This window comes from Sorex araneus, chromosome 5, assembly GCF_027595985.1.
Source record: "Sorex araneus isolate mSorAra2 chromosome 5, mSorAra2.pri, whole genome shotgun sequence".
Classification (NCBI taxonomy): domain Eukaryota; kingdom Metazoa; phylum Chordata; class Mammalia; order Eulipotyphla; family Soricidae; genus Sorex; species Sorex araneus.
In genome coordinates, this window is record NC_073306.1 from 215,295,520 (window position 1) to 215,311,915 (window position 16,396).

Here is a 16,396-nt window from a genome sequence, read left to right on the forward strand (position 1 = left end):
ACGTGCTTCGCAGACAGCTGACCCAGGTTCAACTCCGGGCACCCCATATGGTCCCAGGGGCACTGCCAGGAGTGATCCCTGGTAGCTGAGCCAGCAGGAAGCCCTGAGCACAGCCAGATGTGGCCCAAGAGCTAAGAAACAAAATAATGGCCTAAAACTACAAAATCACTGTCACTGTCGTCACTGCCATCCCGTTGATAGTCGATCTGCTCGAGCGGGCCCAGTAGCGTCTCCATCCGTCCCAGCCCGAGATTTTAGCATCCTCTCTGTATAAAAATAAAAAGAAAAGGAAAGGGCGAGCGGGCGGCGAGGCAGGTGAAGGAAGGAAGAAGGCCAAACTGGTTGCTCGATCGGTTTATTTCTCTCTCTCTCAATCTGTGGATCTGGCCCCCGTGGATCTGGCCCTGTGGATCTGGCCCCCAGGGATCTGGCTCCCATGGATCTGGCCCCGGTGGATCTGGCGCCGTGGATCTGGCTCCGGTGGATCTCTCCCCCAACCCACTCTTACAGCCTAGTTAAATCTCCCAGCATGAGGGGGTTGGGACATACCCATAGGTGTGGTCAGCAATAGGGTAAGGTTCTTTTCCCTCAGGGGATGCTTCTCCTAGGACTTAATTCTCTTTCAGCAGGAGGATCCACCCAAGGGCAGAGTCCCATGAATGTGTTTCTCTTCTCCTCAGCCAGCAAACATATAAGAATTCATAATATTAATTATTTTGTATGGACACAATAAGAGATGCATTAAAGCTTATAGAATTGCTCTCCTGGGGCCATCTCAATCTCAGACTACAGTGCTCAGGCCAGATCAGTCTTTCCTATTCCTAGCAGGGTCCCAGTCTCATAATTACTATTGGATCATGACAGCATTTGTCTATGATCAAGCTCTTAACTTATAGTTAAGAATTAGGCACTTTGGCCAGGCCCATCTCGATGCCAGGGTAGCACATAACTCACCGCTTGCCCTGGATCCTTCCCGTCCCACGTCGGGGACCCTACTTTGGGGTGCTAGGAACTGAGGGCAACTGAGGCTTAAGTGGAGAAAGCAGATGTCCAGGAAGGAATATCGAGGCCAATTAAGTCTTAAGTTATAAAAACATAATATTGTCTTCTTGTGTCTATACAAAAAAGACATAGCTTTAAAAGTAAATTATTCAAAAGGCATAAAGAGGAGAGAAAGGCAATGTTATAATATTCAGTGTCCTAGGAAGTTCTGACCTTACCAATTAACAGAGTTTGATTAAGGGAAGAGCAGATAAACTGGTAGAATTGGTTACAGATAAACAAAGGAATGGGAGTGACTCGGGAGCACTTTGATGGGTGTGACTGATAAACCTAAGCTCCTTGGGCAAGGGGAGCAAGGACGAACCAAAGTCAGGCCTAACATATTTAGAGCTATATTCCAACACTCTCTTTACTCGTCCTTCCCAACGGTGCCTCATTCGAGGCTCTTTCAGGGTCCCCTGACCCTGAAAGCTACAAAATAATTACATAAATCACGTCTAGGTATTTATCTAACTATACCTACCAAGAATTTTGTAGCAATATACTTTAGTACAGTATTGTAACATTTGTTATAATGAATGAAAAGTTGATCATTTTCAACCTGTTCCTAATTTTGATTTATGATCAATTTACACAATTGGGATATTTTGGGGGGCTTCCCTTTATAGCTCTCTGATGAGGATAGCGCACCACAGACCCTGCCAAACTACTGGGCTATCTCACCACCAACAATCATCCTTGATTCATTCTCCCCATTTACTACAGTAAGCACCAGAGTCTTTCACACAAGACTGGCTGATTTAATTCACACGTGGAATATGAATAACTATGGTAAATACGTGAAAAATCAACAAAATTAATTCATGAAAGCTATGGTACTTTACCTTTTCCAGTTCATTTAGGTTTAAGGTAGGTCGTATTGTATTTTTAATTATTTGTTTAAATGATTGAGATGTTATGATTTACAGTGGTATTAATATCGGTATTTTAGACATGCAGTGTTACCACACTCATCACCACAGTGCCAAAAACTTCCACCACTGTCCCTCGGTTCCTTCCTGATCTGTTTAACTGACACGTGCCTATTTTGCAATCTACTTCCTTCACAAAAATATTGGTTTTGCTGCAACCCATAAGATAGGATAGCTATACTATTTTTATTATTCTCCAGATAGTTTTAAATTTCTCTTTTAGTTTACTCATTGACCCAAGAATTACTTGGAAACATGTGTCTCCAAAGTTGATATTTTCCTGTTCCATTTGTTGCTGTTGTTGATGCTTTTGATTTCTGAGTCTCACAGAACTATCAGTCAGATTAAGGTGCTTGACAAAATTTAAATCTTATAGCCTTTTTCTCCGTCTTTCTGCTTGGAGACCCTGGATCTATACTCTCAGCTTATCTGTGCCTGAACACCATGTTAGATTCTTGTGAATACAATACAGACGCATCCTTGATTTTATAAAACTCCACTCACCCTATGTGGAGGTATGATCACCCACATGCAAGGAGATTATTGATACCTGTTGCTTACATACTGCAAGTCTTTTGATTTCAAGTTATTATATATTTATCCCTTTTAAAATTGTTTATATGTTCCTTTTCATATGGTTTTCCCTTGAAATTCTTTCACTTTCTGCATTTCCCCCCCTTCTGAACGTTTCCATTGTAGAATTTGGTTTTGTGGTTACCATGAGGGCTGTTATTAGTCAAGCTTCCTATATCTAAAATGTCATTTGTTTCTGTTGGTATCATTGTATCACTGTCATCCTGTTGTCCAGTGATTTGCTCCAGCGGGCACCAGTAACGTGTCCATTCAGCCCTGAGCTTTTAGCAGCCTCTCCTTGTTCATTCTTCCAAATGGTGCTGTATTGGAGGCTCTTTTAGAGTCAGGGGAATGAGACCCGCTATTGTTACTGTATTTGGCATATCGAATGCACCCCGGGGAGCTTGCCAGGTTGATATAAACCCTTTTAATTTCACAGATTAAACCCTTTTAATTACACAGATTTTACCTTGTCTTTACTTGCCATAGCTGTTAACTACATTTCTGCTACTATATTTTTCATATTTTATATATATCTTTTATATATATTTTAAACTTGCTGAAGTTTGTTTTTTTGTTTGTTTCTTTTCGTGGGAAATAACTTCTTTTAACATTTATTGAGACTTGCTCAAATAACAGTGAACTCAGCTTTTGTCTGTAGAACACTTTACCATTTTTTTAAATCAATGGTTCTTCAGGGTAAAGTGTTTTTGAATGACAGTTTTTATTATTTAGAACTGTGAATATATCATTCCAATCTCTGCTAGCCTATCTGGTTTCTTCTGAGAAATATAATGAAGTTTTATCACTTGTTTTTGTTGCTCTAGCCTAACCCCTGCATAGCTGCCTTCAGCACTTTTTGCTTTATCATTGACTTAACAATGGTATGTTGATTATTTATAGAAGATGTCCTTTCTAATCTTTATTGATGGTATTAAAATGGCTGTTATTTTGTTTATTAGTGATTTTTAAAACTTTAACAATAGTGTGTCTTAGTGTCAATCAGTTTGGTTTCAGAAATGTGGTTTTCTCAACCTCCTGGACTTAGTGGTTGATTTCTTGGTTAATTTTTGTAAAGTGCTCAGTTAATATCCTTTACTTTTCATTTTCTGAATTTATTTTTGGTGTTTATTCATTTTTCAATTTTTATTTTGGTGCCCTGATTGACAACACTCTGATTTGTAAGAGTTTCAGGGGAACAGTGTTACAGCCCCAAATCTGCCACCAAACTCAGCATCCGCCCACCAATATTTCAAGTTACCCCCCACCCCCTGGAAAACTTCAATTCTGCACTCAACTCTCAAGCCATGGTACCACTGGCCCTTGGTTATCTGCCTACTACGTTTCTCTATATCACACAAAGGGGAAAAGTCACTGTGCATTTGCCACTCTTAAACTGCTTTATTAGTATAACCTGAAACTGTGCGGAAATATGAGTTTGATGCCTTTACTCCAGTCTCCTGAGAGGACAAATGAAGAGATGAAGGATCTAACAGACTCTCTTCCTTTACTTTTAATTTTTTACCCCCTACTCTTAAAGTTCCTATTTTAGTAAGTTCTACTTTAATAAGTTCTTCAAGAATTCCCATGCATGCTAGAGTTTGAATGATATCATGTTTGGGATTTGGAATTTACGAGGCTTCTGGGTATCATTAAAACACTTTAGGCAAACAGATGACATACTTAGATGAAAAAACTAGAGACTAGATTTTTCGCTACTTCTTTTGAGCTTAATAGTTGCTAAGTTATGATTTATTAAAATATTTGTTCATAAATTCTTGGTGAAATGAAGGAGACCTATAGATTGGCATTTAAGACCCTAACCACCTACTCTATGTTTAAAAGGATAAAAGCCCTTGTACAAATTAAAAGTCGCCCAAAGAACTTCTATACTACAGGGGAAATAAATAGTATTGAGAGCTGATGGGTCACTTGGTTTAGAAGATCACTCAAAAGTCCTGGAATTGAAAGGAAAAACAGGAAAGTGAGTTTCTTTCCAACCCCAGCACAGGGAATGATCATAAATGCGGAATTCTATCGTTGACACTAGATTTAAGATTATTGTTGAATGTTGATATATCAATGAGCCTTTTATGTTCACCTAGTGATCGGCTGAAAACAGGTTGTCAAGCAAGGCCCATATTCCAACCCTCTCTCCACCCTGAAAAGATTAACATGGTAATTTAGCCAATGTGCAACTAGTAAATCAACCTCCACAATAAACATCCCAACTTTCTAGCAAATGATTATTTTCCTCCTCTACCTGTACTCTTCTGAGGTCTTTATTGTTCTGTCTTAATGTACTTCTTGGTTTTCTGGTACCTTGAAATTGGTGCAAAGACAGTACAACTTTTCACTTTCTTTTTTTAAAAAAAAATTTATTAGTGAATCACCGTGAGATGCAGTTACAAACTTATGAACTTTTGTGTTTACATTTCACTCATACAGTGATCGTTTACCCATCCCTGCACCAGTGCCCATTCTCCTCCACCAATGATCCCAGTATCCCTCTCACCCCCCACCCCACCCCCACCACCCCACCCTGCCTCTGCAGCAGGGCATTCCCCTTTGTTCTCTCTCCTTTTGGGTGTTGTAGTTTGCAATAGAGGCACTGAGTGGCCTTCATGTTCGGTCTATGGTCTACTTTCGACACGCATCTTTCAACCCGAATGGGTCCTCCTAACATTTCCTTTCTATTTTTTATTCCACTCTTTGTTTAATTATTTTACCTGCTTACACTTCTCTCTTCAGGCAGACATTCAGTTACTGGAAGCAAAATTCTTCCTTGGGAAGTTGCTGCAGTAAACTGGAGATATCGTCTTGTTGCAAGGCCTGCGCTGCGTATTTCCTGAGGACTGTAACTCCCAGGTGCAGAAGAGCCACATGCAGGCTCAGGATATCAGCCACATGTGAAGATGACAAGTTCAGTCCAATGCCCTTTCTCACCTGGAGCAACACAGGAAGCCTAACGAGGCACTCGGGCCGCTCCACTAGGCCACTGTGTCCTGAGCTCAAGTACACCCACAGACATTTCTGTGAATCCTAATCAAAACGTGGCCTTTAACCAGTGGCAGACCAACTCTGCTCCTACAGGGGTTAAACATAGAATGAATGTTTTAAATTGTGTGTTCTGACTCCGTGGAATCAAACACGCACTGACTCCAGTCTGCTACTTAACAAACACCCCATCAGGGAAGACAGCTGAGCACAGCTGTATACAGCTGTTGTCCTGTGCCCGGAGTTTGCATTCCAACTTTGGTTTAGCAACACCAGAGTAAGAAAGGACCGAAGCACAAGTTATCTCAGCCCACGTTAGACTCCCTGAGTGAGAGTCAGTCAGTTACCCAGAATCAAAGCTAGCTGATTGCATACTCACGCTCCTTACTGCAGGTAAGTTCTCTGTCTATGAAATTTTGCTCATCAAACCAGAGACTAGTGATTTGCGTAAAAACAGGCAACATCTTTTCCCTTTGAAGGTAAAATTTTAAATCTGCTTGAAGACTTGAGATGGTAAAAGCAAGCTGCCTTGAAATCTGAATGCCCTCCGCAGCGCTACCCAGGAGGGCTGCTTTGAAGAGCTCTGGGATCTTCAAGTTGTTTTCAGGTGGAGTGCATGGGAACACTTCATTGGCTGGATTTAGTCAAATGTGAGTGCGTGTTTCCCATCACTTCTGAGGATATCAAAGATGTTCCCTCACTGTTCTGCCTTTAATGGTGGTATCGCAAGGATCCACGCTGTTCGAAGTTTGCGGCAATTTGGCTTTTTAAAAAGGACTTGTTGTGGGTTGGGAGCCAGAGTACAGGAACATAATTAGCCTGCTATACTAAGAAGTCTTACAAATGAATATAAATGTGTACTTGCTAATCGGTAATTTAAAATGATTTTAGAAAACCAGATGCAAAGTTCAAACCCTGATTGAATCTTTATGATATCTTTATTCATATCATGGACTTGGCAATACAATCTGGCAAATGGCATTTATTTCTTACCTTAATTATAATTTTAATTTAATAACAGAAAGCGGGCGCCACAATGCCTCTTCAGACTGCTCTAAAGTGATCACAGATACACGGGAACACAGTCACACTGCTGTGCAATTGTCTAAAACCATCTCCAAATTCCCTCAGAAATGCAATCAAGTGCTGACGGCAACTAGGAAAGGTCATCTAGTGCCCACAGTAAGGTGAGCAAACAGGACTTCCAGACTCAAGTTGTTCATTCGCCACAAAAGGAACGGTTTATTGTATGATATTAAAAAACATGCATCTAATTGGAAGATATTCTTACTGTCATCAAATCTACAACCTGCTGGCACTCACGTATATTTCACTGGCATGCACAGTGACCCCCCCTTTAGTGCTAGTGTTATGTTCTCCTGCAGGGAATTTTCATTCCTCCCAATCACTTTCTCTTTCTATGGCCACGAGAGTTTTGAGACTGTGCTGTGCAAACCTCGCATCTGGCCTTCTCCAGCCCTCTCCCTGTTAAGGTTTGCAAATGTGATCTAAAGTATACAAAACTCACTATGTTTGATATGCCATATATATTTGAATAAACAATATACATTATTAAAGTAAATAAAATGATCACAATTACTGTTGTAAATTAAAATATAACAGGCCACTAAACCTGAGTATTATTTTAAGAATGCATGAATATCTCTAAAATAAAAAAAAAACACAATACTCACTTAAAAAATGGAATATCTGTGACCCCAAAGACAGTATTGTTGGCAAGGCAACTACCATGCACCCATGTGCTCCAGGGGTCCAGGCCCGCACCCGGAGTGAGTCTTGAGTGCAGAGCCAGGAGTAAGCCCTGAGCACAGAGCCAGGAGTAAGCCCTGAGCACAGAGCCAGGAGTAAGCCCTGAGCACAGAGCCAGGAGTAAGCCCTGAGCACAGAAGCTGCCACCCCCCTCCCCCACAAAGAAAGGAGTGACTGAAACATGGTACTATGCCACAGGGCAAAGCAGACAGTGAGGTGGAGCCCTGGCTGGAGTACAGACACTCTTGCTTGCATGTTGCAGACACTGTTTGAATCTCCTACAACACTCATAGTTCCAGGCACATCCTGAGCACTGCGAGGAATGAGCCCTGAGCACACAACCAGGGCAAGCCCCGTGCCACTGGGCATGACCCCCACTCTACCGCTCCCCCCTAGTAAGAGAACGCTAAACAGTAAAGGTTTAAACCAGGAAAAAAGGAATAAGGATCAATGAAATAATATTAAACCTCACATCTTAAGGAAAAATAAATTAAATCCAAAGTCTTAGGAGAATGTAAATGTTACAAATGAAAAATAAAATATAAAAATGAAAAAAAAAACAGAAATAAATAAAATAGTGCTTTGAAAGAATAAACAAGATTCACACACCCTTAGCTAGGTTTAGGAAGAAAGGGAGAAGTGAAAACTAATAACCAAGAAGCATAAGGGATTATAGAAACTACTATAAATAACATTATGCCAACTAAGTTTGAAAACTTAGCCAAGAAATAGACTAATATTTTTTAAATATTATACAGCCTCCCAAGATTAAATCATGAAGATATACAACACCTGCAGAGGCCACTTATAAGTCCTGGAATTGAAATAATAATGAAGAAATTTCCCCCAAACAAAATCCTATGTACTTATGTATTTTCTAGTGAGTTCTACCAAACTTTGAAAATGATCTATTACTTAATCTGCACAAATTCGTCCAAGAAATTGAATAAATAGGTAAATGACCATCTACCCAAAGCATTAAATAAACTCAGTGAAATCCCTATCAAAATTTCACAGCATTATCAAGAAAAATAGAACCAACATTACTAAAGTCTATAAAGTTATAGAAAAAACGCATAATAGCTGAAGCAATCCTGAGTAAAAACTTTAAGCCGTACTATCAAGCTATATAAGTTTAAGTGGTGTGTGCACCATTTATGTCTGAAACTAAACTATGAGTAATTCTACAAATCACTATACCTAGATGAGAATAAAAAATAAAAATTAAGGAAAATAAAACAGTGTAGTAATGGAATAAAATCAGACACTCAGACCAATGGAGTAGAATCAAAACCCCAGAAATGGACATGGAGAATTAATTTATGACAAAGAATAATAAACTAGGGAATGGTGTCAGGAAAACTGGTTTGTCACATGCAAAGAATAAAACTGAACTATCTCTCACCATCCAGAAAAGTTAACTCAAAATAGATTAAAAAATAAATTAAATGTTAGACATAAATCTATAAAGTGCATTAAAAGGAAAAAGAATCAACACACTCCTTGCTATGGTGTCATGGTGTTTCGGCGATTTGACTCCATTGTAGGAAAACAGAAGTAAAAATAAATGGGACTATATCCAACTGAAAAACTTCTGCACTATGAAATGAGCTATTACTAACACAAAAAGACATTCTACTGAACGGGACAAAATAATCGCAAATAATTTATCTGACAAACAGTTGATATCCAAGATGATAAATAAGAACTTAAAAAAATCAACAGTAAGAAAATTCCCCATTACAAATTGGGGAGAATTGTTCCCCAAAGAAGACCTGCAGAAGGCAAAGGGTTTTAAGAAAAGCTATCAACATAGGGGATTGTCCAGAAGATGCCAATCTAAACAACTCATCAAAAGGGCTTTACAGGGGCTGGAGCCATAGCACAGCGGGTAGGGCGTTTGCCTTGCACGCAGCCAACCCGAGTTCAAATCTCAGCATCCCATATGGTACCCTGAGCACTGCCAGGAGTAATTCCTGAGTGCAGAGCCAGGAATAACCCCTGTGCATCGCCAGGTGTGACCCAAAAACCTAAAAAAAAGGGCTTTACATCAACAAGGCTACAAACAATACTCCCTGGAAAGAAAATGAAGAGAAAAGAATGCTGACTCACTTGGAAATGCAAACTGGCTCAGCTCCTTCATTATACAGTATGGAGATTTCACAAAACAAAAACCTACCACGGGGCCCTGCAATTCAACTCCTTGGTACCTAGCGGTAACTAAATGAAAACACCGACTCTCACGTGCGCAGAGAAGCTGAGCTCCCAGCTCCCACTGTACGTTCAGGTTTAGATGACTAACACCTAGAAACAGCAGGTGAAAGAACAGGGAAGACACGGAATGCAGAGGAGCAGTAGCCAGCAACAGGGAGAGATGTTATCTTTTAGATGGAATTGGACGGGGAAGTGGACGAAATATTTCAGAGATGAAAGACAAATCTTTAAAGTTCTCACTCACATACTATAGATATAAAAAAAATCTGAAATTCAACTCTTGAAAGTTTTGTAAGTTATGGTGTGAAAATTAAATATATATATATACGTTACCATATGAAAAAAATATCACAATTAAGATAATTTGTGAACAAAATGAGAGATAGCATCACATCTCACACTCGTGTTCTCAAACACTTAACTTCAATGCTTGTATCCGAGGCACCTTGATTCATGACACCGTCGAGACAGGGATTCCCGGCTACATCCACCAGGTCAGCGACCCTCACTCCCAGCCCCCTACCTCCCCACTCCCATCCACACCATGGTGTCCCACAGTTCTGTTCATTAATTTTCACAATAAAATACAGAATACTAAAGAAAAAATTTAGTCATCAAAGTCATTTACTGATAAGTGAATTAAAGGTGTAGCCTGGAAAAAAGAGAGAAAGGAGCAAGGCAAGAGAACAGATGACATCTGCTGAAAACAGGCCATTAGACTCATGTCACCAAACTCGGTTTCCAAGGCTGACTCGAAAGCACACGGCTCAAGTTTACCGCAGGCTACTGTTTGGTAACATTACACCCCTAAACATTTACTAACATTCATGCTCTCATAAACTGATGTGATCCAATGGACCCTAAGTTGTTTTAAAAATCAACAACATAAGAGGAAGACACACTGAACGTCAAACTGACTATTCTGTCGTTTCCCTCCAACTTAGAGACAATATTTAATAGGTAAACGTCCTGCCTGGTTGACGCTAACTACGATACTTTCTGTCGGATCCACGAGATAGTAGAGCAGATACGGCAATTGCGCTGCACGTGTGGGCACATCCTCCTCTCAGCACTGCCACAAGAGGTCCTGAGCCCTGAGACAGAGCCAGGAGTGAGCCCTGAGCACTGCTGGGCGTGACCCCGAAACAAAACAAAATTACTTCGTGTAGTTGTGTAGCTAGAACTTATTGGTGCTTTTACCTTTATTGTGAGTATAATTTTGGTGGCATCATGTTCGCTGTCGGAATGATCGGATTATTTTACCCAAAGTCAAAGTTTATCATTGCCGAGGATGAATGGTTTAACTGACTTGCTAAGAAATCAGGGTCACTGACTCAATGCCTTTTTGTGTGCTTCTAGCAACTTGGTTTTGTGGGGCACTCTATATCCAATGAGGATGTGTCACTTCCTTACTTTTGTTTTATCAGAACTGAGAAAAAATATCTTTGACTGTGGATCCAGAGTGCGTTGTGTGTGTTGTATGTGTGTTGTGTGTTGTATATGTGTGGGGGTGGTGGGGGTGGTGGGGGGTGTCTTCTTAGAACTTCTCTATAACAACCATGAGAAAGACACAGTTTTCTCTCAAGATATCTGTCATTTTAATCATAAGGTCATATTAAGAATATTAAAATTGTGGGACAAACGTACTGACTTGGAAAATCCTAGCACTGACTCTACCCTTCAGTGCGAAAGCATCAGCTTTTAGATGCAGTCCTCCTATTTTTAAAATATCATTATCATTCTATTTTAATTGTGATTTTCGTATATGTTTTATTTTACTTTGGATTGTGAATACACCCACCTGTGCTCCTGTCTTAGGCCTGGCTCTGTGCTCAGGAATCCCTCTCAGCAGGCTGAGGGTAGCGTATGTTGTGCCAGGAATCAAACCCGGGTCAGCCCTGTGCAAGGGAGCACTCTGTCCGCTGTCCCTACACCTTGTTCACTGCTACAACACTGGCCAGAGAGTGACTGTGTACAGGCCTCAAGGTGTGATGCTACTGAAACACCCCCCCAGTGCCACTGACCCTCTCCCACTCTCCCCTGGCCGAGCTGAGTGACCCTGACCAATCAAACTCTACACTTCAAATAACAGAAAAGATGAAGTGGTAAGTATGCAAGATACTCCATCTTGAATGCAATACAATGTGCTCTAATGTTTTGATAGAACTTAATCTTACTAGCTTTGACCCATTATCTAATTCCTATTTAACTTTGAAGAGTAAAAGTATTTTTAAGAAGCATGTTTTAGTCTCAGTTTGAAGAAGCACGTTTAAGACCAAAATGAAACCTGAAATGCTTCCACTCAGTGATCTCTGCCAGATGTGTCTTTGTTGGAACCTAAAGAAACACTTAAGTAACAGAGTGGAAATCTGGTTACTTTGTAAGGGCACAGATAATAGCCCATTGAGTTCTCAAACAAATTCACCTAAACGTTTTACTGAAATGCAAAAATTATTATAAATACATACTTGAACATATACACGACATTTTTATTGAAAGAGCTCAATAATTACTGGGACCCAACTGCATTTGGTACTACCCATTCTTATTTTATTCACACCTCTAATAATTCTAATAGAAGTAGCACTGTCATCCCATTGTTCATCGATTTGCTCAAGCAGCCACCAATAATGTCTCCATTGTGAGACTTGTTGTTAATGTTTTTGGCGTATCAAATACACCACGGGTAGCTTGCCAGGCTCTGCTGTGTGGGCGGGATACTCTTGGTAGCTCACAGGGCTCTCCTAGAGGGATGGAGGAATCAAAGAGGGTCGGCCGCATGCAAGGCAAATGCCTACCCGCTGTGCTATCGCAGGCTGGCCAGTAGAAGTAACTTCAATAAAATCACTGTGGGTGGGAAGCATGGGCCCCGTGAGCACTGTTTAGGGCTTAACCTCTCAGCCTTGCAGTCCTGGATTGCGTCCGACAATTAAGTTATACCATGAAGGACTGGGGAATCAACATCAGCTCATAACCACGTGGGTCCTATAGCTCGTATTTTTAAACGAGTGTGGGGAATGTGTTTTTAGACATGTAGCTAATCATGAAATTTTTGATATCTAGACCATAGCCTTACTTTTCCCTGTTAATTTAGTAGATATGTAAAAAAAATTAAAATCCTTACCATTTGGGGCCAGAGAGCTAGCAGAGAGGGTAGGGTCCCTCCTTGCATGCTGCTGATCTGGGTTAGAACCCTGGTAACACGTGAGAGCCCCAAGCACCCCCTGAAGTGATCCCTGGGTGTAGAGTCAGCGTAATCCCGGAACACACTTAGGTGTGGCCCTAAAACAAGAAAAGCTAAATATATCATATACACTCTACTATGTCCGTGCTGGGGAGTGAAGTGGTGAAGAACATAGGGAGGTCTCTGCATTTCTTTATATCACGGAGAAACTTCTTAAGCACCTCCTGTCAAACAGAGCAGTTTTCGAGGTGTTCAGAAAGATAAAGTGTTCACGGATCCTTCCTTTTAAAGTTCATTGTCTAATATCAGAGATAAAACAAAGAGCCCAGGGTGTAAAGGAACTCCGCATCGTGTAACCATCTGGCACATATATCTGCCTAGTAAAAATAGGTTAAATGAAACTATAATTTGTGGAGTGCCGCCTTAATACTGAGAGAGTATCAAACCCAGGCATGTAAATTTATTTGCAACAGAAGAATGAAAATAACTATATTTATAAAACATCTATCACAAGGCTTAGGAAACTTGCATAGTGTGGGGAATTAGTACTGTGAGCACAACATCATCGGTAAGGAATAAAAGGCAAATATGTTTTCAAATTCATGCTAATTTACTTATTTTGGTTTGGGGGCCGTACCCAGCGGTGCTCAGGGCAGACTCCTGGCTCCACGCCCCGGGATCGCCCAGGTGGTGATGCTCAGGCTGACTCACGGCTCTTCACTGGGGTCACTCCTGCAGAGTCGGGGATAACACCCCCGCCGCTGTGCTCGCTCACTTTGGGCCTCCAGGAGGCAGAATTCAATCAAATATTTGCACAGTCAATAATTACTAAAATTAGGATTTTAATCCAAATTTGTCTGAATCCAATGTTGCTACTCTTTTATCACACCAACATTCCTCAAAGGGTGATTCCAAAATGTGTCCTTTGGTTCACTAAGTTTAGGTATTTTGTTTACCATGACTTTTTATAGAAACTCAAAGTGCCCAGATAGTGTAATCAAGGCAGCGGTCAATTGTTCTGCCACTAAGAAGGTTACTGTGTGAAGTAGGTCAGAAAGTCAAGGACAATACAATCGACTTTGTTAATTTATTTTCTAATATTTGCATCTTCCATCTCTTTAAGTTTTTTTTGGAGCAGGTATTACGAAATAAACGTGTTACCTGCCTGCCAGGCGAGCAGCTGAGGGGAGGCAGGGACCCTGGGGCCACTTGTGGGGGGAGGGGCCCTGGGGGCGGGGTTGGTGCTGGAACATTTATTACTGAACAGGTATATTAAGAACAGCTTTGTAAATTGGGTGTCTTAATAAAAACGTTCTTTTTAATAAATTCAGTTCTCCAGAGCTCTGTCCGGGGGCGGGGCGCTTTCCTCGCCTGCGGTCACTCAGGCTCACTCCCCCCATCTGGGCCCCCAGCCAGCAGGAGTGAGCACAGAGCCTGGAGTCAGCCCTGAGCACCACTGCCCGTGGCCCATCTCGGGGGAATAAGCCGACACATCTTAGCACCCTGGCTCACAAATATGGCTCACAACCCCGTCCCTGCACAGAGAGGGCAGTGCTGCAGCCGGCTGTCCTAAGGACCGCCACGCCTCACCCCCTCCCGGGAGCCCGCCTGCCGTCCTTGCCAGCGTCTCTGATTCCGGGAGAGCCCGCAGCAGCCCACTCGGGAGCTGGGCAGGACAGCCACGTCTTCGTGGCCAAACTGCAGAGGACAGGGGTGGCTGACCCAGCCCCCCTCCTGTTCCGACCGGGCAGAAAGACGGGGAGCAGGAGGCCGGCAGGGTCATGAAGAAGCGAGGCCGGCCCAGCGGGCCCAAGGCCACAGGGCTCTTCTCCGGGGCCCTGTCTGAACAGACCAGCTGTCCACCGCCTCTGAGCCACACTGGGCGGAGGGCGGCCGAGTGGGGCCTGCGCGGACACACACCAGGTCTGATGGCTGTGCTGTGCTCGTGGGTAACGGTGTCCACTGATGGCCCCTAAAGGGGACTCGGGAATGTCTCTAAGTTCCAGAACTTTCCCGACGCTCTCCTCCTCCACCGCTCCCCTCCCTCTCCTCCTCTTCCCCCTCCCCCTCTGACCCCTGACCTTCCCTCCTGCCCTTCTCCTCCCTCCATCTCCCCTGTCCTTCCACCTGGTACCCAGCAGAGGGTGACACCCAGTGTCAGCCGGCTCTGCCACGGACCTCAGGACCCCTGATCCCTCTGCTCCTGCACCCAGAATGACTGTGCTCTACCTCTTAGAACTTTAAAAAACATTATTTTTTTAAATGTCCATATTTTTTGAAAACATAACTAGACAATATTTTGTTATATGCAGAATTACCATTTATCTATTGAGTTTTCAAATGTCTGCTCGATGATATTAACATATAAAAATGCTATGACACTTTACTTTTGCAAAAAAAAATTCTCCCTTCCAAAATATCATTTTTCCAATATGTTTTAAAATAAGAGTGATTAATGTAGACATACAGTTCAGAGGTTAAGCCACTTGTGCTGGGTGTGCCCAGGCCCGGCTGGCTTTCCTGGCACTGTATCTCGTCCCCTGAACACTGCCCGGGTGTCCCCAGCACAGAGCCAGTAGTACCTTCTGAGCGGGAGTCCCAGAAATAATTCTCAATATGTGCTGAACAAGATGATAGGCAATAGCAGCCTTGAGAATACGAAAATAACAAAAGAATAACAACATAATAGTTGTATTTTCTGCGCTGCTCTATTTAAGAGAAGAAGAGGGACACCTGACTGAACGCTGTCTCCTTCCTGTAATATCGGCCTGTCTTTTGTGCACTAGCATCATAAAAGAAGAAGGGAAAATCACTTTCCCTCCGTGGGCTCTGGTTCCTGGAGATATTTATGTGGCTGCAGAATGCTGCCGCCTGAACAAGCAGCTTCCATCACGCGTCAGCTCCTGTCTCCAGGCAAAGTTTGTTCTCCTCCCTGTCTTTTACAAATGCTTTCCCTTCCGGATATTCATACCCCAGTGGATAAACAACGTCCACGGGAGAGCAGGCGAGTAAGCTCTTTAGCAGGGGACGCTGGGGTCACGAGGTGAGCAAATAGAGTGAATCAGATGTTGTGAAGATGACAGTGAAGATGCTCATATATTCACATAGTAATGTTTGCAGTATCGAGAAATTAATACATACAACAAATGACAAAACAGTGCCTTGGCCAAATTGATAAGCTACAAAGGCAGTATGGATACGTACCTATCATCACTGTGCATAGTTCTGCTCCTATAATTCATCTAGGGCTTCTTTTCACCTAGTAGTTGGAAAGCATTTACTTCACATCCTATTACATGCCATTAGTCACATGTATGTCAGACCCCACTTGCTTATGCAGCAGTGAATAAATCAGTGGTTAATAAATGTTCTTGAAAATATGTTTATCATTAAATAATAAACTGCTGCATTCCACCATAAGTGTATGTTTTTTTTCTCTCAGAACCTTAAAGCAATAATAGCAAGGCTTATTGTATACACACATGGAAAAGGAGAAACTAAATTATAAGGAAACTAAACAAAAGGACTCTTCAAGAGATATACTATGCACAAAGTATGTTATCACGGGACAGGGAAATCGTACAGGAGTTAGGGAGAATCGTCCTGAATGCAGCCAAGCCTGGTTCAATCTCCACATATGGGCCCCCTACCATGAATTATCTCTGAGCACAGAGTCAGGAGCAAG

At 42.0% G+C, this 16,396-nt stretch overlaps 1 protein-coding gene across 2 annotated transcripts in view; it reads right to left on the minus strand.

The window, feature by feature from the left end:
* UNC5C (unc-5 netrin receptor C) overlaps positions 1-16,396 on the minus strand; it is a 370,789-nt gene that overhangs the window by 130,229 nt on the left and 224,164 nt on the right. The window lies entirely within an intron of this gene.